Below are 27,593 nucleotides of genomic sequence, written 5' to 3'. Positions count from 1 at the left end.
GCAGGGACAAGGGGCCCTCCTGCCCTAAGAGGAAACCACCTTTAAAAGGATTTTACACCACCCTAGAAGGAGGCCTCCACCCTTCCCCATTAGATAGATAGATGACAAAAACCTGATTAGATGACAGGTTCAGGGAGGGTTAATCAGATTAAAACAGCCCACCAACAAGCCCATAAAACCCCTAAACGTAAGAGCTCCTGTGGCAACCCTCTCGGGTCCTCTCCCTCCTTGGGCGCTTTGCACTATCACTTTGCTATCACTCAATAAACCTTGCTTTGCTGCCCACCTCTCTATCTAGTCTACTTCATTCTTCCAAGTGGCATGACCAAGAACTGCAGGAACTAAAGGAGAAGGAAATCCTGCAACATAAATATGGTGCTGATGGTAACCAGTACCTTTTCGTATGTCATATATTATGCCTAAGAATTCCATCTTCCAAGACCATTGTTTTCTTCTATGAACAAATGCAGAGCCAACCTGAGCCCACTCTGTTCACAGGTGCTACAGATATATGCCAAGATATTTAAATGAAGAGATAGTGTTCTAGACAGTGTAATGTCCAAAAGGTATGTTTTCTTTTTCTTTCTTTCTTTCTTTCTTTCTTTCTTTCTTTCTTTCTTTCTTTCTTTCTTTCTTTCTTCTCTTTCTTTCTTTCCTTCCTTCCTTCCTTCCTTCCTTCCTTCCTTCCTTCCTTCCTTCCTTCTTTTCCTGAGAAAAAGAGTACATGAGCTGGGGGGAAAGGGGATGCAGAGGGAGAGGGAGAGAGAACCTTAAGCAGGCTCCTTGTCCAGCTCAGGGCCTGATGCAGGGCTCGATCTCATGATCCTGAGATCATGACCTGAGCTGAAATCAAGAGTCAGATGCTTAACTGACTGAGCTACCCAAGTGCCCCCAAAAGACATGTCTAATAAAAACCGTCTCTCCTGATTTCAGCTATTACTATATACAGAGCTTTTCCTGACCTACCTGCCAAAGTAACTCACTGTTCTCATTCACATAGTAAGGTTTGTGTCTGGTTTAGCAAGATCAGCCTTATAAAGTTGAAAATTGCAGCTTAAATTGCTAATAATGTAGCTAAGACCATTCATGTGGATGTCCAGGGTTTGCTAACACGGGCTAAGTAGTCTAGCACCTGTACCTTACCTGGCCAGAATTTGTCAGAGGATCCCTTGGTCATCGAGCGTGCTAAGGTCCATAAGGCAGCTGCACCTTTACCTGAGACATGAGTGATTTCATACCTTTGTTGATCCCTGCAGCTTTGCACTGGGACCATCAGGTATACCCCTCTTTTCATGAATTTGGTTTCTTTCCAGTGAAAAGGCTGGCATAAGCTGCAGTGAACTGACAAGGTCAATATCACATGTGAGCTAAGGTTTACAAGCCATTCACCTAAACAGCAATAGTGAATGAGCTGCTTTCTTAAAGCAAATTCAGTCCCATGACCCAGTTTAGGCCTACATAAACTATTAACATCAAAGCTTCCTGATAACATACCCTAGTTCAAGGCCTTAGTCACATGAAAAACCTCAACTACTCCATTTATGTTTCGTTCCATAAATTTTACCTTCTATGTCTATTTCCAGAAGCACACAGATCAATGCAGAAAATATGTGTTTAAAGGGCCCAATAAATACTGTCCTTTTTTTTTTTTTAATATGAGTACTCATCTAATTGAGAAATCTGTTAATTAAAGCTGTAAAGGACAAGGATATTACTTTTATCATTGATAAAGTTGGTATTGAGAATATAGCTTTTTCTGTGTAAGAAAGGACTTCGTAGTACTGAACTCCAGGATTAGATTCCATGCTTTCCGTGGTCAGCAAACTCATCAGGGAAAGAAAGAGTGTGGGACCAGGCAGCACATGCACAGTTTCTCCTTCCAAAGTCAGCATTCAGGCCCTTTGTCTTCCCACCCCCAGCTTCCACCTTCAGGGAGAAATCATGTGTAACATAGAAAAGGCAGACATGTTTGATTAACAAAGTTCTCTTCATACTACACCTGGTATATTATAAGATATTTATTTATAAGAAATTATAAGATATTTCATTTGCTAGAAAACTAAACAAAACCAAAAACAAAGGGGAAACAACTGAAGCTGAACATGGGCAGTGGGGGCAGGAGCTAAAAAAAGACACTTGACATTTAACACAATCTTATAAACCTCCAACTTGCTAGAAGTTTCTAGTTCTATTTCCCTGTAGTTCAATTTGAAAGAAACTACTAATTGGTGCATTTAACCTAATGGAAACAGTGTAATGACCTTGTACATGATTGGTGTTCCTGCTGACAAGTACACTCACCAGAGATTTTGTAAGCAAATTATTGTTTGGTTTCTGGTGTCACTGGATCTTTCTTGTATAAGCCTATTAGTTGATTGTAAGACTTCTTAACAAAGCAAGGTTTCATTATTTATTTTTGAAATTTTGGCATGTATAAGTAATTTAATTTTGCAATTAAATATTTATATCCAACTAATACCCTTTGTCAGCTTTATGCTAATTATTTAATACAATAAATGCCACATGCTAACCTATCTAACCAAGTTCTTTCTAACAGCTACAAAATGTACATTTTACATGAAACATTTTGCCCTTTTAGAGGTCAAGTTTAAAACATTGAGGTGGTACTAGGATACTTCTTATATGCCTTGTTATACTTAGTGGCTTGGTCATTTACGAATGAGAGAGAGAGATAGATAGATAGATAGATAGATAATTATCTGTATCTATAGCTCTTTAGTTAAACGAATTCTAAGTTTGTTACTGACTTATAAAGCAACATTTTATTTTATTTGCCCTAAAGCTATTCTGAAAGTAGAAATCAGTTAAATTAAATCCTAATCTGAGGTTGATAATAACTTGATATTTAAATTTGGACAAATTGCTTAATTTCCCTAAGCTCCATTTTTGTCCAACTGTAATGATTTCTCAGCCTATTCCAATTCCAACCCCATATGGACATATCATTAATAGGCGGGTCATTTCAGTAGGGAAGCTCCAGGATTTAAAGCAATAGATATGTTTGTGAGTCATACACCCAGGGCAAATTCATTAACACTTTTTGATATTCAGTTTTATAATTTTCAAAATAATGTCACCAATGACATCATCTATTTGAAAGAATGAGGGGGATCAAATAAAATAAGATCCTATAAAATCATTTTGTACCTGCAGAGCATTATTTAATTGTAAAATACTGTTCTAATTCCAAGAAACACCTTCCATACCTCAGAGGTGATGCTCAGTGTAAACTATTACATGGTTTGGTGACTGAGATTATATTTATTTTAGCCACAATTCCTACTTTATCCAATCAGAAGTATTTATAGCATTTATTGTGTCCCTGAAATTGGTGTCATATATTTACGAGTCATTTTGTTATCACTTTTGTTTCTGACAGAATAGTCTTTTTGAATAGTCTTTTGTTCCTCTGTCCTGATCATATTTAAGCCACTTTTGAAACCGATGAGAGTGCCATGGCTTGCTTTCTCTGAACATGCAGCATGATAAAGGAAAGGGATTGTTTCTGATATGGAACTAAATAATATTTTCTCTTCTATTTCTGACACTCCTAATGGTGAAATGTTTACTCTTGACAACTTAATAGGTCTATCCCTAGCGAGAAGCAGCTCACCAACTTAGTTACCCTTCATAGGGACATCTCGACTCTGTGATTATGAAGGGTAACTTCCTAATGGATTGAGAACAGCTGACCGACATGCCTTGAAGAGTTATTATGTGAATTAAGTGAGTAGATGTACAAGTAAAACAGTTATACTGCACTGACAATGCAACTCTTATCGGGTTTAATAGATTCAGTGCAATGGGGAAACAAATACGTAACTGACTCATGATCTGAATCCTACCAGGTAGTGGGGACTTCTTTGAATAGTAACAATAATATCTGATCAAGTCAGTACAGTTCCATTAGTCCCTGAGGGTCCCAAATTTTGGCTAGTGTAATGTTGGATCTAGAGTGGAGAAATAGAATGCATGAATTAGAATCTACCTTAAGTATTAAAAATTAAAAGTTTTTTTTAAATTTTATGTATTTATTTGACACAGAGAGTGAGAGAGAGCAAGCACACAAGCAGAGGGAGCTGCAGAGGGAGAGGGAGAAGCAGACTCCCCACCGAGCAGAAAGCCCAATGCAGGACTCGATCCTCGGACCCTGAGATCATGACCTGAGCCAAAGGCAGACGCTTAACCAACTGAGCCGCTCAGCCTCCCCCAAGACAGAGTTTCTAACTTAATATACTAATACAGCTAATATGTCACAGGTCTAGGACTAAATTTAAGTCTAAACTTCCTGCCACTTTTCTAATAAAAAGTATCAACATGTATCAAAAGCATCAACATTATCAAATGTAAATCCCTTGATAATTTCTCCCCCTTTTAAAATATTTAACACTAGGCATCCTTTCCTAACTTTCACTTCACTTAAAAGTCCGTCTCTGAGATCAGGCAACAGCTGCCTTACTAATCTCCTTGTCAATATCCACCACCCCTATACACTGTTGCCAGATTTTTTTCTTTTTCTTTTTTTTTTAAAATAAAACCATCATGTCACTTCCCAGAGCAAATCACTTATATGGATTTATACTGTTGAGACGAAAATACCAAATAAACTTCTTGGTTTGCAAAACAAGGCTTTTCTCAAGTGGTCTTTCTTCTGTCTTTTCTCCCACTGCCCACGAGTTCAAGCGATGCTTGCTTACCTCCTCCTCCTGACAACTGCCATTCTCTCTCTTCTTAGGAGGTGTTGAACATTAGCTCCATCCCATTACAATGAAAGGCTGGGAAGATAAGGGAACCATTCCCGTTTATGTATTCATTATTTTTATAAAAAACAGACATTTAAAACTTTAATACAATCTATAGAGGGAGAAAAAGGGAATTTGGTAGTTTTAATTGCCTGGGAATATATTTTTTGATCGATGTCAACATGTCCTAGGTGATATTTTATTCTTTCTTTGTTCTTTATTATTAAATGTATTGTGACATGTTATGTCAAGGAAATAATGTTGGAGCTGTAAAGATCATAACTGGGTGACTGTACTTATAAGAAACCTTATAAATTTTAATAAATGACCTTTCCAGGAGGATGTCAATAGCAACACCTTTAGGCAATAAGTCCAGTAATTTATTCTATATCTACCTATCTATCTATCCACATTTGTGCAAGTTAATTGACAATTAGATTTGGAAACAAAAAATATATTAGTGTTGTTAAACACTACTATTTAAAGAGAGTTTATTCAGAGCATTGTGTTTACCTAAATTTTTTGAAGTTTTATAAATAACGTCATTTTTTCCATTTGTATAACATGAATCAAAAAATGTACAGAATGTGCATAAATGTATGCATGTGTACAGAGAGAAGAAATGTATCCTAAACAACGTGCGTGTCAGAATGCTCAAGGCTTGCTTTTCAAATTATGTGTAATGTGACAAAGCAAGGGGGAAACCCTGTCATTTTAGCTTTGGAGTTCAAACATGCTAATGAGTACATATTCTGGCATAAATGTGGTTAGAAATGTACTGTGTCAAAGAGATTGATCTCCATAATAGTTAATGAATCTGAAATGAAGAATAGAAGATACAGTGTCATAGATTCAATTTTATTGCTTGGAATTATATTCGCCCTTGGCAAAGCAGCTTGTTTATTGGTGCTCATTATAGCTGATACAGTATTGTAAACTACTTTCATCTAGAAATAAAGGTTATCAAAGATCATAACATAATGCAGGCATGAGGAGTTTTCACAACACTTCAACATGCTTTTATTACTGACTATAATACAGCAATACATGTAGTGTAAGTATTAGCATTACAATTATATTACCAACACCTTACCTGTAGTTTTAGTGTCAAAAGACATTATATTTAGTCAAGCTTGGATAATGGTGCAGCTAAAAACAGTGTTGAAAAATCAAAACTGAATGCATGGCAAACATTTGAAAACACATAGGACAGATTTATTATTCATACTGAACACAATTATTCCATAGTACTGATGAAAAGAAAGCGCAAAACAACATGACATGATAGAAACTGCTATTGTTTTAATTTCAATTTACGGGAATCCTCTTAGCTTAAAGGATCGTGGGCAGGAAGTGGCAAACTATCGTGTTATCAAACTATCGTGTTCTACAAATTCTGGAACTTAAAACTTACTGAATTTTTCTTTCATATAGAGATCTTTAAAGGGCAATAATTTCACCATACTAGTTATATCGAAGACATACCTAGGCAAAGTTTGGACATTTGAAATAATCAGAAGATGAACTGTCTGCCAATGCATTAGGCATCTTTAACTGCACGGTCTTTAGAATTTAGCAGACATTTTTAATTTTACTGAGAAAGGTGATACTCTGTGCTTATACTAAAGACCATTTTCCTCTTCTGTCCCGACAGTGTCAAATGTATGAATAAGTGATTAAAAGGAAAGCATGAATATTTTGTCAAAAACATGAAATAACATTTGCTGAATGAATGAATGTCTGCTTTTGTTTTCAAATTGAGCTAATGGAATTTTATAAAGCTTTGTAAACTTTCATATATAGAACTGAGATTCTTATATTCATTTTATTATCAAATATTTAAGAAGAAAAAAATGTGCTTAATTAGCAATCTTTTTTTTTTTTAAGATCTTATTTATTTATTTGACAGAGATAGAGACAGCCAGCGAGAGAGGGAACACAAGCAGGGGGAGTGGGAGAGGAAGAAGCAGGCTCATAGCGGAGGAGCCTGATGTGGGGCTCGATCCCGGAACGCCAGGATCACGCCCCGAGCCGAAGGCAGGCGCTTAACCGCTGTGCCACCCAGGCGCCCAATTAATTAGCAATCTTGATATAGTATTTCTCAACATTCTATCATAGTATTTATGAAAACAAAGAAATAGATGTACCTTAAAATAATAATGTATCTTATAAAGGACACATAACTTATTTTTCAAATATTGTGTGATTTTCACTGCTAAAATAGTGGCTTGAGTAGAAAGAGACATATAGAGATATGGTGTCAAAAATGCTTTACCATAGAGGCGCCTGTGTGGCTCAGTCGTTAAGCGTCTGCCTTCGGCCCAGGGCATGATCCCGGCGTTCTGGGATCGAGCCCCACATCAGGCTCCTCCGCTAGGAGCCTGCTTCTTCCTCTCCCACTCCCCCTTCTTGTGTTCCCTTTCTCGCTGGCTGTCTCTCTCTGTCAAATAAATAAATAAAAATCTGAAAAAAACAATGTTTTACCATAGTGTCTTTGATGTTGAATAAATATGTGATTTATTACTCTCTGGATACGTCCATTTCAGAAGCTCAAATAAAATAAAAGATTGGACCTGAAAGACAAAGAGCCAATTGATGATATTATCAAAAATCCAAGACTGAATTGTCATGTTATCCATTAATTCTGCATATCAAGGAATAATTAGGGGAAATTTATATTGAACTTATGTAATTATTGGTTTAATTCCTACTACACAGGGTTAATTGGGCAGAGTGAAGCCAATTTGACTATTCCTCATAGAGGAGGTGAGAGTAATAGCATTAGCTTAAAAAGTACAGATTGGGGCCCCTGGGTGGCTCAGTCAGTTAAGCATCTGCCTTCAGCTCAGGTCATGATCCCAGGATCCTGGGATTGAGTCCTGCATTGGGCTCCCCACTCGGATGGGAGTCTGCTTCTCTCTCTGTCCCTCCCTCTGCTCATGTTTGTTCTCTTTCTGTCATAAAAATAAATAAATAAAATCTTAAAAAAAAAAGAGTACAGATTGTTTGGGCAAAAGCCAACTAAATAGAGTTTTCATCACCTAAGAATTATTAAAGTGATAAAAAATAAGATGACATTGAAAAAATACTGCACAAGGGAGAAACAAAGTTCTTACATGCTGATGACCTAAGATGTGGTATATTTGCAAAAATAGTATTTTGTAAGTTGCAAAATACAATTTTATAAAAGTGCCTCATATATACAATAAAATGCAAGGGGGCACCTGGGTGATGCAGTGGGTTAAGCTTCTGACTCTTCGTTTCTGCTCAGGTCCTGATCTCAGGGTCTTGAGATCGAGACCCACATTGGGCTCAGTGCTCAGTGTGGGGTCTGCTTGGGATTCTCTCTCCCTCTCCCTCTCCCTCTGTCCCTTCCACTCATGCTCTCTCTCTCTCTCAAATAAATAAATAAATAAATCTTTAAAAACAGAGAAGCAAGAAGACATGCATTGTGTCTGTATCAAAGAGTAGCTATAAATATAGAAGTGACTACTTAGATATAAAACAAGTGAAAAACAAACACAAAACAGATGTGTTTCAAAGATAAAATGTCAGATTAAAAGGTTGAACTAAATAAAGGATTGCAAATTAATAAAAAAATTCAGTGGCGGAGTTAATACCACTTTGGAGGAAGTAGGGAACAGAAGTGAAAAAGAGGAAATTAAACACTGATGTAAAGAATAAGTCAAGATAGCCTGCTGTAGTGCAGAGAATGTGGATGAATATGATGAAAATAAGTAGAGAGAATATATATGGAAGAAAGAGTAAATTAAAATAAAATTTACTTCAAGAAGAAACAAAAACTACAAAGGAAACAAGTATCCAAGACATAATTTAAAAATATTTTATTGGGTTAAAAACATAGACTCGAGTTGCTTACTACAGTTAAGCAAAAACAAAAAATGAAAAACCAGACCCCATATACCATGAAGAGAATCAAATTTTCATTTTGAGGAATTAAAAATTTAAGCATCTAGATAAAACATGTTACAAATAATAAAACATCAATAAGGGTTTAATATTCTTCTTCACAATGTTAAATGAAAGATAACAATGTGGTTTGTGGAGAAATACACAGTTGTAAATAAGAATTTCCTATGCATTTAATTCATTGTTCATATATAAAAACCACTTCCAAATATAACGATAGCAAAGATGAAAAGAAAAATAAACACAGAACATTTATCTTTTTACATAGTACAGGGTCAGATGATATTGTTCAGGGATATTACAGGGAAAAATAGGTTAAAATAGGTATACAATATATACAAAATAACTTACAGTTTGGAATAAGGAGCCATCAAGGATTTTTTAAAAAGATTTCATGTATTTATTTGAGAGAGAGCAAGAGAGAGATCATGAGCAGGAGGAAGAGAGAGAGGCAGGGAGAAAGGAAGAAGCAGACTCCCCACCCAAGCAGGGAGCCCGACATGGGGCTTGATCCCAGGAACCTGAGATCATGACCTGAGCCAAAGGCAGACACTTAACCGACTAAGCCATCCTGGCACCCCATCACCAAGGATTTTAATCAGGCATATGTCATAAGATTTGCACTGAGGAATATTATTATGACAATGTGAAAATTGTATTTGATGGTAGCAATATTAGTGAATATTAGTAACTAATAGTCCTAATAAGACTTTTGGTGTAAAAATATGAAGCCTGGGTGTGTGTGGAGGGGGCGGGGTTCGTGGGGGGGCTATCAATGGTAGCGATGGTAAAGAGAATAAGTAAAATATAGAAGAGAGAATATCAACTAGATTTGCTGAACAATTTGAAAATGGGGATTTAGATATAGAGGAAAGAAATCACTAAAAATCACTAAAGTAGGGAACCCAGGGTGGCTTGGTTGGTTGAGCATCTGACTCTTAATTTTGGCTCAGGTCAGGATCTCAGGGTTCTGGGATCAAGTCTGTGTCAGGCTCTGTGCTTAGCAGGGAGTCTGCTTCTCTCCTTCTCCCTCTCCCTCTGCTTGCCTTCCCCCCCATAAATAAATAAATAAATAAATACATAAATAAATCTTTGTTAAATAATCACTGAAAGTAACTAAAAGTCACTTCCACATCTCTTACTTGAGGGAATGTTTGGATTATGGTATTTTTCATTGAGAGATGAAAATTAGCAAGATAATCACATTTTAGGGGTCAGGAAAGGGAAAGGAGAGGACGTTCTGGCTTCATTTCACATATTGATTTTGAGGTACCCATTGGAGTCAGAGGGATATAGAGTAGACAAATCAATATGTACATCTGGAGTCAGGAAGGAGAGAGTGATCATTGGTGAAGATTGTCACTAAAACAATAAGAACGGATGGGATTCAGCAGGGACAGTGTATACATGCAGGTTTGTAATTGGTGGGTCCTGAAATATTGTCGTGCTCAGAAGGGTTTCCACATGGCCTTGGAAATGAATATTTTACCATTATCTTTTGTGAAAGCCTGGCAGAGCTTAGTATCCAGAGATTTAAGCCATTGTCTACCCTGACACTTCCACTCCTACTTCCTGCAATAAAACACAAATATTCAGACGTCAGGCACCTCATCAGACAAAAGCCTTTGGAATAGAGCAATCAAAGAAGTGATGTTCTAGGAGCCAAGAAAGACTGATTGTCCAGTTGCATGAACTAAGATATCTAATTAATTTTGGCACTACCACATCATTGCCAACCATGGTAGAAGTTGTTTCAGTTATAAATCTAGAAATGAGATTTAAGTGCTTGGAAAAGGTGAGAAAATATAATAAGTAAATATCAGCTCTTCTTCTGGGGAGCTTGGGTATAGTGAAAGGAGTGAGTTACATTGAGAGTGAGAGATTGCGTGTAAAGAGAAGGGGAATGATAGAATGCGTGTAAGTAGGGGGAAGAGAGGAGTAAAGAGCAATTGGTTTGCGATATAATGAAGGTCCTAGGTGGAAAAAGTTCCTGGAAAGAATGCAAATGTGATATTATTCACAGAAGATTTAAAAAAATGGGATTATGGGCGTACATGCAGATTAAGACAGAACTGGAGAGAATTCCCACGTAGAAGCTCCTATTTCCTTTATAAAGAAACAGGCAGTGCCATCTGCTTAGAGTGGGTAGGAAATGTTGAATAGAAGTAATCTCAAAGAGGATGGTGGAGACTTGAAATAGTGGTTTCAAGAAAAGAAAGAGATTGCCTATTATGGACTCATTACCTTGTCAAACAGCTAACTTTGAAATCATGAATATGTAATGGGACAAAATATACTGTGCATACTAGGCATGCCACCAGCAATTCTCTCTTTCATATAAATTACACGTTGCTGTGAAAATCTGATGTCGCATTGCCTTGCACACTTTTTTCCCTCCTACTTCAGATTTACTTTATTTTTTAATGTGAGACTGCATGAGAAATTTTGTGTAAGTTATTTTATAATCTATTAAAATAATCATGATGTTTTCCTTTCACTTAGCTTTGTTCACTTTATTAATGTGCTTCCTAAATTGAAACCCTCTATACAAGCATCCTTTCTGAGAGTAGCTTCACTTAAACCAAAATTAGAAAGAGGAGGAGGAAGGGGAGCGGGAGGGAAGAAATGAAAGAGAAACACGTGCTAAGCGTGGTGCTAAATGTTTTGTGCTCAGTCCGTGGGATCTTCACTGTGTATGATTTTCACTGTCCTACTCATATTCAAGTTAGGCCCCTGCCGGCCATCAGGTGATAGCAGTGAGGGTCATCCAGAGCTGTCGCGTGTGTGAGTTATGCATTCCCTCTCTTACGTATTATGCAGTGATGTCATATACTTCCTATTGACTTCTTTGGCCTTGTGTGAAAAAAGTCAAACTTTCTACCAGCTCTGAGCCAAAGCAGCCAGTCCCAGTCCAGTCGTACCATTTAGAACTTGGCCTAGACAACAGGAGGACGGTGTGACTCTTTAGTGGGCTCAATTGATATCTGCAGTCCCATGGGTAATACAGACCAAATATCTAACTTTTTCTCATTATAAATAGCCTCCTGGGCCACATTTATCTGAGTAAGTCACCCATTTTTCCACTTTAGTTTGCCAGGGTTGCATACAGAGCGATGTCGTTTCTGGTATTCTCTGGATTTAATCTGAATGATAGGAAAATGTTTGGGAAATGATTTAAGTTTGGTATATGCCACTGTGTTGAAGGATGGACCCCAGTATAATTTCTCTCTCATTTGAAATATTTATATAGGTCACAGTGCCAACATATTCTTTTGTCATATTTCACATTTTTATTTCTTTACACTGGCTGTTTTCTTAAGAATATATGTTTGGAAGATAATCTTCTATAGTTCAAAATGTCCAAAAAAGAAAATTAGAAGTTTTCTGAATTGGAGATGATTAGAAGGAATAGAACATTACAACCAAGTACCCTGTTTTTTAAAGCAAATCCTATGGTTTATTTCAGATGGTGATATTCAGGCATAGATTACTCAGGAAAAACGATGCCTATTTTTTAACGTGAATTACAATTTCTTTCCTCTAACTTTCAATACTTTTCCAGAGAGCATTTAATTTGAAAAATTTTTCAATTCTTCTGTTAGGAAAATTGTTAAAGGCAATGAGGAAGAGGAGGACGAAGACAAATGTTATTGCTCTTACAGAAATCATGGATTTTATGGGGCGCCTGGGTGGCTCGGTCGTTAAGCATCTGCCTTCTGCTCGGGTCCTGATCCCAGGGTCTTGGGATCGAGCCCTGCATCGAGCTCCCTGTTCAGTGGGGAGCCTGCTTCTCCCTCTCCCACTCACCCTGCTTGTGTTCCCTCTCTCGCTGTATCTCTCTCTGTCAAATAAATGAAATCTTAAAAAAAAAAAAAAAAAGAAATCATGGATTTGAAGGAGATTTTTAAAAATCAGTTTGAAATGTCTTTCTTTTTGTTTTCTTTAACCGTCTGATGTCTTTTCTCTCCTCAAAATCTCTTAGTCTAGCTCTCCATGCTGAGTGCACCTCATAGCAGTAGCATACTTTGATGAGAGCTTATGCTTTCTTTGTTATTTTCCTGAGATTAATCCAAATGGGTCGATGGAAAATGCTCTCTTTTTATTCTAATATTGTGTTTCCTTTTCATCTAGAGTTTCACATATGCATTTTTGTTGGAGACCAATGTCTAAATGAACTGGATTATTCCTACATGAAATGGAATGTAGACTGAAGGGCGTAAGCTGTCAGAATCAACCACAGAGTGGATCTCACTGGCTGTCATACACGCCACCAGCAGATATAAATGGTCGTATATATACTTGGACATCAGAGTTTTTCTTCTTTAACCTTAAATACGTCCAATTGTTGACCTCTTATAAATGTTAGAATATGAACACAAAATCAGCTAATGTGGTCACTATATTTCAAACAGCACGATCCAAGCAGACTAATTAAAATTTTGGCATCATTTGTGCTTGTTTTTTTTCGCCCATGGATATTTTGGCTACTCACACGCTTCATTCCTTGCCATGAAGGGAGAAGTAGGTGTAAGACACGTTCCCTGGAGTTTTCACTAAAATGTATTGGTACAAATCTCAGAAGGCCTAGAGCTTCTTCACAAGATGAACTGAAGCCACTCTGCCACTTTTACCAAACCTCTGGCTCAACAGCTCTTTCTCCTAAGACTTTTACCATATTGCAGTAGGGTAGGACGTATGCACCGTGTCCTATGGCGCGAAATTCCATAACTGCACACATGACTGTAGTACTAAGATGACACAGAGGCAATTTTGCAGTTGAGGCGTTTCTCCAAAGGAGCTTCCGTATATTATCTGGAAACACATCTCCATTTGAGTGGCAATGTAAGGTTGTCACATTTGGGAGTCTTCTCAAAAAACTACTTGTCACTAAATAGGACACTAAGTAAGTAGGATTCCCATAATTTCTTTGGATTTGGCATTATTCCTAGGGGCTCCTATAGAGATGACACTGAGTGTTTTTGTAAACTCAGAAGTGTATGATAGTTACATGCATTAGTAATTCAGCTTAATTTTGATGTAAAAAATCAGGGCAGTAAGAAAACTGATGTCTCAAAAATTATATGGTGATGGTGGTGGTAGTAAAAGCTGCTTTTGATGACCTCTTTCCATAATAGAAGTCGGTTGGAATATGGGGAATTGGTGAGAGTTTTATACAATTAAATCTGAGAAAAAAAATAACACTAAGTGGTACCTAGAAAGTCACTAAGACATAGTCTTCGGTGGGAATTTCACTTTTATAGACTCTCCATTTTTTGTACAATTTAAAACAAACAAAAATTAAAAAAATAAAACAAATATTTGGTTTTTCAGGTAGTATTGATTTTTGTGTCAAATGTTGATTTTATATGAGACATATGATAGTATTGATTATGAGAAATAAAGAAAGAAATAATTGTGATATTAGTTTGTTTTCATGAAGAACAAAACACAAGCTATATATGAGTATGTGTATCCTCACATAACTATATTGAGTTTACAGATATAATGTATACATATAGTCAACAATATATAAGGTATAAATATAGTCAGCTATATATGTATGTATATAACTTTTATCACAATTTTTCTTCTCTCATACCTAAAAGGCTAGACAATTTTTAGCAGGGAATTCTATCTTCTACAAGGGGCTCATGAATCCTAATAAAAAGCAAAGATAAAACTGAAATGTAAAATTGGTCACTTTCTTAAAATAGTTACTGGCATATGAACTTCCAAAATGAATAATAAAAGTCTATTTCACGTTCAATTCCTAGTCCAGTGTAGATCCTGGAATCGCTGGAGTAACACTTCACCCGGTCACTCATTCAGACTCATGGCGCCTCCACTGTATGGCTTTGCTATTTCTGGAGCCTCAGAATCTGTGCTGGATTATCTGCAGCCAGCGAGATCAACTACAAAATATCGAGAATCACAGGGAGATGTTAGGGGCCTTCATTAAAAAGATGTCACACTTCCATCCATATTCCATTGGTCAGATCCCAGCCACGTGGTCCCAACTAACAAAAAAAATAAAGTTTCTGGGAACTGTTGTCTAATGGCACGCACAGGAGGAAAAGGGAAAGAGATTGGGTGACTACCTAGTACTGTCTCCTTCAAAATTTTATCTTCTGGCCATCTGGCCATCTTCTGGCCAAGTAAAAAAGTAACTTTTTACTTTCTTTCACTCTTAGAACATACTTACCTCTTCCAAGGAATAGAATTCAAAGTCTCATTCAGTCACTTAGCTCCAAGTCCCCAATCCCCAGAGATAGGCAGTCCTTGTCATGAAGTCTGTATGTGAACTTTGTGGTCTGGTAGTATCATTACCCAAGTTCTTACACAGTTAAGAAATTATAGGTAATGACTTGGTCATAGTCATACTCTTTTAGTCTACTTCACTACTGGACACACATGTATGTATACATATATATACATAGAGAATAGTTGTAATGAAAGGCCTTTTCATAGCATTTATACTCACATATATCTGTATTTATATCTGTATCTACATCTGTATCTATACCTATGTATAGTATATATGTGACCTATATTATACATATATATATATATCTGTGTGTAAATATACCTCTGTATCTACACATACAGAGATAATTATAGAAATATAAAATAAATAAATAAATAAATATATACATACACACAGCTATTAATTATTTGAGACAAAATTTACAGAGAGTGAATGTACAGTTTAAGAATTAAGAATACAGTTTGTGAAATTTATATAAAAGTATATCTATCACTTCTACCTACATATAGAGTATTTTCATCAACCCAGAAAGTTTCCTTATGCCACCTTCCACTAAATCCCCAACAGTACTCTCTTTCGGACAAACACTTTTCCTTTTGCTGTCTTTGGAGATTAGTTTTAGTTATTTCTGATCTTCACGTATAAAAAGAATTAAACAGTTGTGTATTCATTTGTGTCTGGCTTCTGTCACTTAACATGTCTTAACATAAAGTCATGTGACTAGCAAGCCTTTGCAAGAGTTCTGTTGTTGATGTCGTCAGCATGTGTCAAATAAAATAACTGAGTAATGTAACTTCATTATATCGCACACAGACACATGGCACTTTGTTTATACACTTTCCAGTTGATACACAATTGGGTTATTACCAGTTTTTGTTACTGTGATCTAAATTGGATGAACACTCTTGTGTAAGTCTTTTTGTTGACTTTTATATCTTTCGGAAATAGAACACCTAATTCATAAGATAGATAGATGCTGGTTAGATTTTTTAAAGAAATTACCAAAACATTGTGCAGAGTGGTTATATTATTAACCCCCCACTAGCAATTTAGGAGAGTTTTGCTTGTTCTATAGCTTTGGCAGTATTCAGTCACTATTTGTCTGGTTCTTTGTTTGTTTTTTACCTTTTTGGTAGTGATGGAATGATATTTCATTGCAGTTTTATTCTGCATTTCCCAGATGTCTAATGATGTTGGATATCTTTTCATGTGTTTATTGACCATTCACTTATCTTTTTTGTAAAATGTTTATTCAAGCTTTGTTTATTGGGGTGTATGTGTTTTTCTTTTTGTTATTGATTTTATTGAATCAATATTTTGAACATAAGTCATTTGCCCATAAATGTATTGTGAATATTTTCTCCAAGCTCGTTGTTTTTTATTTTTGACTGTATTTTTTAGAGCAACTTGAGGTTCAAAGGAAAATTGGGAGAAAGATACAGTGATTTCTCATATTCTCTCTGCCCCTATATATGTGTAGTCCCGTCATGATCAACATCTTTCACCAGAGTGGGACATCTGTTATCAGTGGTGAACCCGCACTGACACATCGTAATCACCCAGAGTCCGTAGGTTACACTTGAGTCCACTCTTACACAATATATGGGTTTCAACAAATGAATAATGACATGTATCCACCATTGCAGTATCATACAGAATAGTTTCATTGCTCTAAAAGGCCTGTAGGTTCTGCTTATTCATCCTTTCCCATCTCCCTCACTCCTGGCAACTACTGATTCTTTTTAATTGTCTCCATAGTTTTGCTTTTTCCAGAATGTCATATAGTTGGAATCAGACAGCTTGTACCTTTTCAGGTTGACTTCTTTCACTTAGTAATATGTATTTCAGGTTATGCCATTTTTTTTTCATGGCTTGATAACTTTTGTTTTGGCACTGGTTATTATCCATTTTCTGGATGGGTCACCAAAATTTTATGCATTCATCTGCCAAACAATATCTTAGCTGCTTTTAAGTTTTGGCAGTTATGAATAAAACTACTATTAATATCCATGTGTGGATGTTTTCAACTCCTTTGGGTAAATAACAAGGAGTGCAATTGCTGCATCCTATCATGAGAGTATGTTTAGATTTGAAAGAAACCTATAAACTGTCTCCCAAAGTGGCTGTACTATTTTGCATTCCCACCAGCAGGGAATGAAAGTTCCTATTGCTTCACGTCCTTGTCAGCATTTGGTATTGTCAGTGTTCCGGATTTTGGTTGTTCTAAATAGATCTTGTTGTTTTAATTTGCATTTCCCAGATGACACATGATGTGGAGCATCTTTTGACATGTTTGTCATCTGTATATCTTCTTTAGTGAGTGTTAAGATCTTTGACCCATTTTTTAATCAGATTGTTTGTTTTCTTATTGTTGAGTTTTAAGAGCTTTTTATATATTTGGATAAAAGTCTTTTATCAGTGTATCTTTTGCAAAGAGTTCTAGGTCTGTGGCTTGTCTTCTCATTCTCTTGAAGTTGCTTCCCTTTTTATTTCTCAACAATGTCTTTGTGAGCAGATTAAAAATGTTATGAAAGTTCTCTTTAATGATATTTTATTCATTTTTGTTACTTTAATATCCTCCCTATGAAATCCCTGCATGTTGCAAGTTCTCAAACCTATTCCCTTATGACTTCTTCTAAAGACTTCATAGCTATAGCTTTTACCTTTACATGTCTGATCCATCTAGAATTAATTTGTTACATGGTTTGAGACAGAAGTCCAAATTCATACTTCCCACATATTTATTCAGTTGTTCCCACATCATATGTTGGATATATTTTTTTTCTTATGGAATTTTCCCCTGTGTTATCTTTATAAGAGTATTTCTCAATCTGGACATTTTCTTCTTTTCTATTTATGTGTTTGTCTATCCAAACTTCAATACTGTGTTTTGATTATGTGCTTACATATTTAGATTGGTAAATTAACCCCAATGATTATTATGATGTGTCCATTTTTATTTCTGATGGTACTTCTTGTCCTAGTCCACAAGGACAGCTATTAATACAGCTACTTCAGTTTTTGTATTTTCATGATTTCCCTTTTACCACCCTGTTTCTTTCAACCTATGTCTTTACATTTAAAGTGCTTTGCTTATTTTGATGAGCACCGAGTAATGTATAGAATTGCTAAATCACTGTATTTTACACCTGAAACTAATATTAGCACTGTATGTTAACTATACTGGAATTAAAATAAAATAAAATAAGATAAATTAAAATAAAAAAATTAAAATAAATTATAATTTAAAAATATCCAGGCACTCTTTAAAAAGACATTATATATTCCAAAGAAGAGATCTACAAATGAAGTATCATCAAATCTAAAGCAAAAGAAGTATGACAGGAAGAAACTCTTGTGTATTCCACAGCTTAAAAAAATAAAGTACTTTGATAGTAAACCACATATTGATGGGCTGCATTTTTCATCCTTCTGGCAATTTGTATTAATTTTTTTTCTTTTGTTATAGTAAAAACTCTCAACATAAAATCTACCCTTTTAAGAAAATGTTGAGTACAATATATTATTGTTGACTATAGGCACAGTATTGCACAGATCTTTTGAATTTAATCATTTTGCTTAAGTGAAACTTTTGCCTGTTGATTAGTAAATCCCCATTTCTCCTTTCCCTCAGTTCCTGGCAATCACCATTTCACTCTTTGATTCTAAGAATTTGATGACTTTAGAAAATTCATATAAGTGGAAACATGCAGTATTAAAAATAGAACTATCATATGATCCAACAATCCCACTTCTGAGTGTATATCCAAAGAAATAAAAACAGGACATCAAAAATATATCTTTATTCTTATATTTATTATGGCATTATTCACAATAGCCATGATATGAAAACAATCTAAGTGTTTGTTATGGATGAATGGATAAAGTAGATGTTATATAGATAAATACGATGGGATATTATTCAGCTATGAGAAAGAAGGAAATTCTGTCATTTGCAACCATATCAATGGAACTTGATGGCATTACGCTAAATGAAATAAGTCAGACAGAGAAAGACAAATACTGTATGATAACACTTATATGTGGTATATCAACATACTGAACTCATAGAAATTGAGAATAGAATGGTAGTTACCACATGATGGTTGGTGGGGGCTGGAGATTGGGGAGATAGTCAAATGGTGCACAATTGTGTTAGAAGATGAATAAGTTCTGGAGATTTAATGTACAGCATTGAATTTATAGTTAACAGTACTGTTATAATATACTCAAAATTGCCAAGAGACTAGATCTTTAATGTTCTTATCAAAAAAATAAGATGATAATTATATAATATGATAGAGGTGTTAGCTAATACTATGGTGGTAATCATATTGCAATAAAAAAGTATATCAAATTAACACATTGTACACCTTAAACTTACACAATGTTACATATCAATTATATCTCAATAATAATAAAAAAAAGGAGTAATTGAAAATATTCTTTGGCCTAGCTTGAAAGGTCTTTTATGTCAAGCAACTTGTCACGTAAAATGATAATAGCAACACCTACTTCATAGAACTGTTGTGAAGGTTAAATCTTATAAGTAAATGCAAAACACGTAGAACAGCTTGACATCTGCTAAAAACCAAAAAACATCTACCCTTCCTATTGTTATTGGAGGGATGTGACACATGATGAAATCTACACCTTAGAATGATAATGCTAGAGTAAAGACTAAACTGGAAATGGTAGTAGACATTGGAGGCAATTAATATTGAAAAGGTAAGTGTGATAATTTAGTCAAGTGGTGAAAATGGTATGGCTAAGGCAGTGCCATTGAAATGGAAAAAAGGAAGATATATTAAAATCCTGGTGACTATTAAATACAGTAAACCAGAAAAATAGTTAAAGATGGTCCAAAGTCTCTGAAGTTCTGTACCTGTATATATACAGAGAAAAGGATAGATAATAAAGAATGGAATGGAGAAGTACAGTGTTTCAATTTTGATATGTTGAGTTCAAGTAACTTTGAAATAATCAACTATTCGTCTATTAGGATACAGCAAGTAATTGGGGAAAAAAAGACATTAGGAGAAAAGTCAAGGTTATCCATACATTACAAATGATTGATGAGTGTGCTAGATTGCTCTCCTTTTCTTCAAAATCCGTGGGGTTAATTATTGTCATCACATCCACAGAGTTCTTTCCATAAATCCGTTGGCTGTCTGCATAAAATTTAAGAACAACTAGTATTGACAGAGAATGAGCAAGAGAAAGGTATCCACAGATTGTGGGAATAATCAAGGGTAACAGAGATACAGAAAGAAAAACATACATCCAGAGTTCAAGGACAGAGAGAAACAGCAAAGAATCTTGAAGAAGACATCAAGACGAAAGAGAATGAATATAGTAAAAAGGAACCACAGAAAATAAGATAGAAAACAGACCTGAAGTGAACACTGGATTGTGTATCACATTATCACTTTTTCAATAGTGATTAGCTATTTAATTATTTGCTCATAGCTCTTTAACTCTTAAACATATAGGCTTAGAAATATTACACTACAGAATGTAAAAAAAGAAATATCACCTTATAATATCAAAGTATTTTGTCACCATAATGGTTAAATTAAACAGAGGGTTTAATTTGGTCCTTGTCCATAACTTCTTCACTCCATTTTAGTAGTTAACATGATTAGGTTAAGTTTATCCACACAAAATTATTTTGATCCATCTCTACCCACAGTACAATATAAAGATTATAATCTGGCTACGTGGAGAAGAAGCCAGGATAACTAATTCTAGTTGTGAGTCACAGCACTTCATAAAAAGACTATATAATATTAGTTTCATAGTAAACTATTTGATATTGAAATCCACACATACATACCACATTCATTCACCGTGAGAGAAAACTCTGGCTAACCATTTGATTAAGTGAATTGAACTGCTTTAATATTTTAATGACTATTTTACCAATGTAAATGCACAGTTCATGTTATCTCTTTGGAGTAGAACACACAATTTTCTAAATAATAACTAATTAATAGAAACTAATTTATTGTAAATTCTTAACAGATAAAGCAGATATATTTTTCAGTAATAATGGAGTACTGTTCTGATATAATTAAGATTTTTGATGACTGACAGAATTCAGACACTCCCTTGCCATTATTAATGTTGTTTTCTTTTTCTAAAGCCTACTATGCATTATTCATATGGGAAATTAGTGAATAGCACAAATGGACATTTTAGCCGCAGCCAAAACTTAGGATTTGAGACTTACAATGTGATAGCTGTTCTGAGTCTATAATCCATTTACCCTCAGGAGCCAAAGAATAGCCTTAATACTCTGTATTTAAGCCACTTTGTTTGTAGTTTTACAAATAGTTAAGAAGATAACCATTTTTTCTATTTAAAACCACAAAGAAGGACATGATAATTAATGATTGCAGTTTAGCATGGAGGAGGTTGGTGAGTATTATTAGGATCGAATGGATTAAAGAACTTAAGCAGGACTTTTCCATGCTCACGTGACGATGGTGTTTATGCTTTCTTCACGCTTTACTTTGGTTTACAACTGAGTGCATTTAACCACCTACAGTCTTTAATGAAATAAGATGAGGCATTAATAAACATGAAAATAAACAAACTCTTCATTATTGCAGAAATGTATTTTGTTTTTTAAGGAAGATTAAGATAATGCATTATGAAACATAAACCAATTATGACTTCAGCCAAAACTTCCAATTATTAAATCTGTCCTAGTTTTCAAGGATACTCTCAACAGATTTCTTTTTTTGTTTCTTTGTAGTTGCTGTTCAGGAACAAAAGCAGGAAAAATGCCAACTTCCTGTGTATAGATAAATTAGACACACACCAAACAAATAAATTTAATGTAAAAAAAAAATGTAAAGGAAGACGACAGTGGCCAAGACAGATATATCAATAACGAAGAGGGTGGTGAGTAGCCAACATTTTAATGCTTACATTGACTTTAAAGCTTCATCGTCCCTGCCTTTTTAGTTTGTTTTCAAAATTTTTATTTTCACACTCTTAAAATAATGAATTTCCAAAAAAGCCTTCCAGTTGCCAGGAGGTTGAGTTTTGGTTTTTAAGTCATTTTTCTAGTGTATAGTGGAGATACTAAAAATTTATTTTAACATTTTAAAAATACTACGATATCATCTAAAAGAACTCTGCGCTTTTTAAATCAAGGCTGACTTAAACAGAGATGGCCTAAATACCAATTATGTCAAATCTTCTTCAAGTAAAGTTGTGACACTTCCAAGTTCCTAAAATTCCTGAAAGTGTATACCAATAATCACAAATCGGGCAGATGAAATATATTTCTGATGTCTGCCATATCCCCCCTGTATTTGTATACCTTAAGCATCTTGTGAAATTATTGAATAACAAGCATTGAACTATCAGCTAAGGATCCAGCATATAGAACAGCATTATAGGATGAAAATAAAGCACCAGGATGATGTCTGGAATCATTTGGTTTGTAATCCTAATCCCTAAATTATCTTGTTGGTACCAGCCTCAGAGTGAATTCATCAGTACTATAACAATACTACATTAGGATGACATATACAAATGGTAAATGATGAGAAACGTCATTATTAACATGATTAATGAGTTATGCTAAGCATCGTATTATATTTACTTACTCTTTATGTGTCCTTACTATGTGAGAGTTTAGTTCACGTCAACTCTAGGGAAGGATTATGACGTTAATTTTATGTGGCAGTCTCTCAGGGGTTGACACCATGTTCACTGCCCTGCGCTGTGCCGGGGTGTGTGTGCATATGAGGAGACAGCCTTATTTTCCTCAGCATTCTGCTTGCCCCCTTCAGTCAGGAACGTTTAGCCCTTAATGAAAGGACACTGCATGCTCTATTTTGGGGCAAATTTGTGGGCCTAAAAATACTTCATTTTTATAGTCTTTTTTTAGGTCAAATAGGCAATCAGACAGTCAGTAACATTTATTTTAAACTAAAAATCCGTTTGCAGCATTTAAGTGATTTATACATATCTAAAAATAAGCACCTATGCTCTTTTTATTCAGCTAGCTTGTCCTTCTGTAACTAACCCAGCTCACTAAAGACATTCATCTTTCTGTCCTTAATGTATGGGTCTCCTGACAGATTTTAGCAGTAAGTCCTGATTTTTTTTCCCCCATACACAACATAAAGCTATGGGTTGCTTCGAATTATACAAAGAAATTGAAACGTGGTGAGGCCAAGGAAATGCTGGCTGGTTCCTGATCTGTTGAACTATCAGCCCTTTTTAGGGCCAACTGCTTCAAATCAACCATCTAAATATTTATTTACATGGAAAGAAATGTCTTTTTTGAGAAAATTAGTGCTGATTATAACAGCAGAGCAATCATAATCATGCATTTAAGATAAATGTTGTTTTTAATGATGGATAAAATAAATACTTCTGATGAGATTTATTTTATGTTACACTTGCCGTGTGGAAGAGCCAGTGCTAAATGTAGAGCAATAAATATAATATGATCTGGCTGCTTAAATATGTTTTATAATATTGTATTATTATTTAATGTCTCTACTTATAAACATGTAAGTAGAAACCATTTAGACAGGGAGGAGGTTGTATGAAAAACTATCTTAAAATTTAAGAAATATTTAGTGGTTGTTACATTTGACTAGGTTTTATTTTTTATCATGAAATATAGTACTTAACTTTAGTAAGAGTGTTTAGGACTTTAGAAAAGGATAAAATAGATGGAAAAAAAGTTAATTTATTTTGGAATTGATGCTTTGGTAATATTTGAGAGTTGGAGTTAAGTGTGTCTTCCACTTGGCCCTGAATACTTGACTGGTGGTTAAGAGTGGACTCAGGGTCTTTCATGAATGACTAATAGCAGACAGGAGGAGATCACGTTAAGAAATATTCAAGAGACAGGGCTCTCTGGGTATAGTTGAGGTCAGACTGTAAGAGATAACAAGTAATACATCCAGTGATAAAGTAGAGGATAAAGGAGAGATTACCTGTTAACCTTAGAGGTCCTCATCACAAACGGTGCAAGAAGCGGTGAATAGGTTAGCTAAAATCAGTAGTTCTGGCCATATCAACAATTTCAAGAGACGATAAAGAATATTTTTAGTGGTCAGTTTATAAGTACCTAGAATGTCTCAGAACTAAAATTTGAGCATTATATAAAACCTCATATTAATTACTATTAAAACCTGCCCTAAAATCTTACTAAATATAATCTCAACTTACTGTCCATATTTGGTATTTATTATAGAAACCACTTTTTCTTGCAAATAATTTTACTGAGTGACTACTCTTCGCTTGTTATACTCTGAAGTACTGGAAATTCATGGTGAGGAAATCAGACAGCAACTTTACCACAGAAAATATTCTGAGAAATTTAAGTTTGATATGGTGAGATTTTCCAGTGGAGGTGACGAAGGGGTTGCTGGAATAAGGATGTGAGGAATTTGGATGAGGTGTTTACATGTGGGTATAATTAGTTATGATGGAAATGGAGATAGAAAAAAGTAAAGTCCCAAAGTAACTCTCACATTTGGGTAGAGAAGGATGAATAATTCAAACACATCTGAGATGGAGCATCAGGTAATTGGACAACAATCAGGAATATATATTGTCAACATCTATTCAAAAGAGAAATATCTTTCTAGTAGGAGAGAGGATTTTAATTCTGTTAGTGTTGCTGAGAAGTTAAATAACAAGCATCTAGAAAAGTTGAGAGGAGAAAACTGAAGGATGACTGAGTGATTAGAGAACGGAAGAGAATTCAAGAATAAGAGAAAAGGGTTTTGAGGAGTCTGCTTATGAGGAGGAATAGAGAAAATAGAGAAAATAAATGATATGGTGAGAAGGCAGAGTTTCGATGTTGTATATTGTGTTTGTTTGAAGGATGAGAGACACAAAAACATTTTCTAAACTGCGGGTAATGATACAACAAAGTTGAGAGTCTGATGATGCCGTATCGTGATAGGAAAAGTCCTTGCAAAATTAAAGGGCGTGGCATCCAGGATACATGTGTAGTGACTAATTTTTGATGGAACAAGGACAAATCTCCTCATTGAAATGGGAGACTGGAATGAGGGAGAATACAGATGGCTTCTGCTTGTTCAATACAGTCTGATGAAAACTCATGAGCTAAAAGTGAGGTGGTGAAAAGAAAATCAAAGATTTGAGAAGAGAGAGTTGATATGAAGTATTCCCTTGGGGAATGTGAGAGTGAGTTTACAGCTTACCAAGGAAGTCAATTGTTGAGCCAGCTCAAGTTGGTCTGATTTCATAGGACGCAAATTGAAATGGATCCCGTCTGCCAGTCAGTCATTTCCCCCACTGATGCTCAGCCCCTGCCTCCTCACTTCCACCACGGGAAATAGTAGGGGGAGAGAGGGAAGAGAAACCTGAGAGGATTTTTTTTTCTTTTCTTTTTCCAAAAGAGAGTTTACAGACCAGGGATGTATTGGTTTTCTAGGCTTGCCACAATAAATTACCACAAACTGGGGAGATTAAAACAAGAGAAATGTTTTCTTACAGATCTGCAGGCTAGCAGTATGAAATCAAAGTGTCAGCTGGGCCATGTTGCCTCTGAAGGCTCTAGGGAAGCATCTTTCCGCGTTTGGTGGCCCGGGATGCTCCCTGGTTTGTGGCAGCATAATGCCAATCTGTATCCTTCAGAGGGCACTCTTCTCCCTGTGCATCTCTCTGTCAAAATCTCCCTCTGCTTTCCCTTACGAAGATTCCAGTCTTTGGATTTAGGGCCTCCCTAACTCCAGGATGATTTTATCTCCAGATCCATAACTAACTATATCTACAAAGACCTCATTTACAGATGAGTCATATTCTTAGATTCCAAGTAGACATAAATTTGGAGGGGGGGGGGGACACTATTCAACTCACTATGTAAGACACAGCACAGACAAGAAAGCCAGAATCTGAATATGTCTGTGGAATTGGACTGGGACAAACCTTCAACTTAGTCCCTCTGTTTTCCACCTTGTTAATTTGCCCCCTAGGATCTGCTAAATGGGAACCCAAGGGTTGATCCCATTGCCTTCCACAGACTGCAGGAGTGTGTCATTCCCCGCATCGGAATACATCGACTTCATTGTATTCACTGTGTCTTCCATCTCCTGTTAGTTTGTTAAAATCTTTTTTTCTCGCCAGCCTCTTTCTTCTACTGTTCTGTCATTGTTTGAGTTTATTCCCTTCTGAATTCCTACACTTCAATTGTAGTGTGGTTTTCAAATGGATGACAGAGTCAAACATGTATACCTAATCTTTCATTTGGGAATTCAAAATTGGTATTCCTATTTTTGATGACTATTTTCCCGTTTTGCTATAGGAATTGCCTTTTCAATGTGTTATTTTGCTTTTATGTGACTGTTCCCTTGTAATATTTTTCCAAGGCCCATATTCTAATTTTCTTTTCCTTGATTCATTTTGAACTTAAGATAATATATTAATACCCTTTATTTATCAATATGAAAGATGAGAAAGTTAGTTGACTAATACTTCCTTGTACCTCTGCTTCAAATTCCCTTTTCCCGATATTCATTAATTAACAACTATTAATAATTAATATTAATTATTGTTACTATTTTTAGTGATTTTCATGTTCCCTTTACAAAATTATTCCAAGATTACTTCTTGTTTATTAACTTTCTTAAGTTTAGATACTTTTTAGGACCCAAAATCTTAGCAAGCAAAGTGTGGAAAATATGAACTAACATGTCATCTTACTTCTGTAATCTGTCCGATTTGTGTTTATTATTATACTTGTCGATGTCATAATATTTAGCTTTTCTTATCACGCTTTTCATGGTTGACTAACCATGGTTCTACATTTTATACGTTTAATGGGTACAAGTGATTTAACTATGGTTTAGAGAGAATAACTTTCAAATTAACTGAATTTGAATTTTTTAAATGCAAACATACAGAGGTCATCAGAGAAAAGAAATAGTTGTAACTCAAGTAGAATTGTTGGTCTTCAGTAAGATCAGGGACGGATCCTCCAAATGATACAGGAGTGAAGGAGGAAAGAAGTAAGAATATAGGCAATTTTGGAGACTTACGGTGAAAGGTTTAAAGAAAGCCCATTTAATGCCATTTTAAAAACCATGACTGTGATACCATTGTAAGTTGAACTGAGGGCATGTTTGTGGGCTCAGAAACTGAAGATGAGCAGAGAATGTGTAAAATTGAGAATGAACATGAAGTAATATTGTGGGAAGTTGAAGAGAAAACTGATAGGAGAAAATAGTATCATGGGGCGGGATTTAGGTGTGTAAAGAAATCAATGACCATGGCCTTAACCGTTCATTATTCTCTAATACCTCCTAATACCAATATCCGAAATGTATAGGGTTTTTAATATGCAAAATGTATAATACATATTGTCACTGGGTCTCACAAAGATTCTATCAGCTTGACACAATTATCTCCATTTTACATATGAAATTAAGACAATGTTGAAGTATCACTGAATTTCATAATTTGAAAGTCAGTATGCCATATTTTGTTATGCATCAAGAAATAGCAAAATTAAATTTATGTGCCTTTAACAAATCTACTGTTATTTAGAAAGAAGTACTGGGGCTTGCTTCTTTATAAATGAAAATTTAAAAAACATACTAACAAAAATAGACACTTGGGCAAAATTCCCC

This window comes from Ursus arctos, unplaced genomic scaffold (assembly GCF_023065955.2).
Source record: "Ursus arctos isolate Adak ecotype North America unplaced genomic scaffold, UrsArc2.0 scaffold_10, whole genome shotgun sequence".
Lineage (NCBI taxonomy): Eukaryota > Metazoa > Chordata > Mammalia > Carnivora > Ursidae > Ursus > Ursus arctos.
The sequence above is the reverse complement of the archived record's forward strand: the minus strand, read 5'-3'. Positions refer to the sequence as shown.